Source organism: Armigeres subalbatus, chromosome 3 (assembly GCF_024139115.2).
Source record: "Armigeres subalbatus isolate Guangzhou_Male chromosome 3, GZ_Asu_2, whole genome shotgun sequence".
Classification (NCBI taxonomy): domain Eukaryota; kingdom Metazoa; phylum Arthropoda; class Insecta; order Diptera; family Culicidae; genus Armigeres; species Armigeres subalbatus.
In genome coordinates, this window is record NC_085141.1 from 369624875 (window position 1) to 369627203 (window position 2329).

General features: G+C 41.1%; 1 long non-coding RNA gene across 2 annotated transcripts; it reads left to right on the top strand.

Annotated features, from left to right (window-relative positions):
• Window positions 1-537: 537 nt before the first annotated feature.
• LOC134223564 (uncharacterized) lies at window positions 538-2050 on the top strand. Of its 2 annotated transcripts, none has more exons than XR_009982620.1 (3): window positions 538-792; window positions 849-1104; window positions 1618-2050. It is a non-coding gene; the product is annotated as an uncharacterized LOC134223564 (long non-coding RNA). The 2 variants fall into 2 exon arrangements; XR_009982619.1 differs by lacking the exon at window positions 1618-2050 and adding an exon at window positions 1169-1413.
• Window positions 2051-2329: the final 279 nt, after the last annotated feature.

A 2329-nucleotide genomic window follows, 5' to 3' on the forward strand; every position in this document is an offset into this window, starting at 1 on the left:
CGGAGGTGAACGTCAACATCCCGGACTTCTGCATCGTGCGACTCGACCGGCCGACCAAGGGATGCGGTATCGCTCTTCGCTACAACATCAACTGTCGTCTGCTTCCAAGCTTCCAGCTCAGTGTCATCGAGGCCATCGGTGTCGAAATCACCACTTCTGTCGGCACAATCGCGCTCATCGCGGCGTACTGTCCAACGCAAGCCAAAACCGGCGACGGATCATCGGCTGCCCTTCGGATGGACATCGAAACACCAAGCCTGGGGCAACAGTCGCGGCAATCGAAACGGCACCATTAGGAGCAACGACGAGGGGGACGAGACTTCGAGATAATCCAAGATTTTCATAATAATCATTGAACTCTTCGTTAACGGTTAAATCTGATTCAAATCTGATTTATCTTATCAAATCCTGTTTAGCGACTCACATCTTCAGTTAAATAAACAGTATCCATGATATCCATGCACATCTCGCTTTTTCATCGCCAGTCATTTTGACAGAATGTCAGATTTGACTCGAGCTCGACAGGCTGTTCTCGGTTCTCTGCGTGACAACATTATCCCTGCCTGTGGCTTTGTGCTGTGACCGTATATGCAAGAATCGAATTTATTTTTCGCTGCAAGGTGATGAGTGCATCGTCTCGGCGGAGTTTTAAATTTACTTTAACAAGAAGGACGCGTTCCTGTTTTGTTATAATTCTGCAGACGGTTCTGATTCCTGACGATTGTCCTCAGCGTGATGTACGTGGATACGCCGCACATTATTGACTATGACGGGGCAAAAGTAATATTCATAGTAGGTTCCACCGAAATTTGTAGCTTTTGGTTTTACTAATGATGTTCTCTTTACAGATAGCTTTGAAAATGCTGAGATGGAGAAATTGTGAAGATGAACCAATGCAACTATTATTCAGCTAGCTGATGGAAATTTACGATCCGCAGCAAATCGATTCGGACAACGAATTCAGTTGAGGATAATGCAACAACTGTTGAGGCCGAAATTGAGGCATCATTAAGATTTATGAGACAAAGCAATTAACTTCGCAGAAAATAGAAAAGTTGAGCAATATCTGGAAAACAATTTCGCGAAAAAGCACGAAGACGACTGGTAAGTTTTAAAGCTTTCATTGAACAATTCTAGTCAGAACATCATAAGGCTTCCAATTATTTAGACACTCAGAACGAGAAGCTGAATCACATATTCATCAGACAATCTGTTCGCCAAGTTCGACACACTCCGACGTTGTAGTCTTGAACATTTCACCAAATAATACGATGTCCATGATAGCCAGGTTCTGATTTTTGATGAAAACCACGGTATTAGGCGATGCGCGGAATGAGGGCAGGTCACGGTAATTGAGATTCAATCTCAAATTAAATGAAATACCAAACCAACAAATCAAAAACTATAGATATCAAAATCAAATACAAACTAAAAATTACACTAAATTTTATTCAAATTGAATCTAAATTCAAGACCAAAACATCTATATCCCAATCCAAAACAAATCTTATCCAAATTCATTTCAAATGCAGCTTGCACCAAGTTCAACTCAAACTTCCAATACGAGACTAATGTATTTTTTAAATTTCTAAATCTAATTTAAATCCTTTACTTCAGGAAAGAAAGGATGTATTCAAACTATTATTCACAGTACACGAATAGAAAACTAATCCCGTACTCGCCAAGTATCGCTCCACCGCCAAAACCAAAAAACAAATGTAATACTGCTGATGTCGAAGTTGAAGTACGCCTAGCAGTGGGATGATCTACACCTACGATTTTATTCTATTAATGTCCGTATGGTGGTGCGTCAGAATCTGGAGTAGCTTACGAGAGCGAAGCTTTTGCTAAACAAGCAGTGCCAACAAGATTCTCTACAGTGTACAACGGTGCCGCCGTCGTCGAGAGATTAAGAGGGAGACAAAACAAAATCGAACTACCAAAACGTTCCGGATTCCTGGCCACTTCGCGGCAAAAGAAGAAAAGTACAAATTACACGCGAGCCGGAATGTAATATACTGTCTTTTCCTTATGTAATAAAATAAGCAAAGGCCCTTGTATCGTATATTTGTTTTGTCTTTCTCGTATACTAAGTACAGTAGCCGTTCGATAACTGCAACATGTTCACTTTTCAGTTAGCGAATTCCGTTCGATAACTGCAACGCATTTTAGACGTCAAACGGTTGTCAATCGACGTCAGATGCAATAAAAGTGCATCTGAATGTGCAGCGAAATGCAGCTGTCATTGAGTTTGACATCGCTTTGAAGTTTAGTGGACCGATAACTGCAAAACTGTTGCAACTATCGAAATGCAGTTAAAAAGCATTGC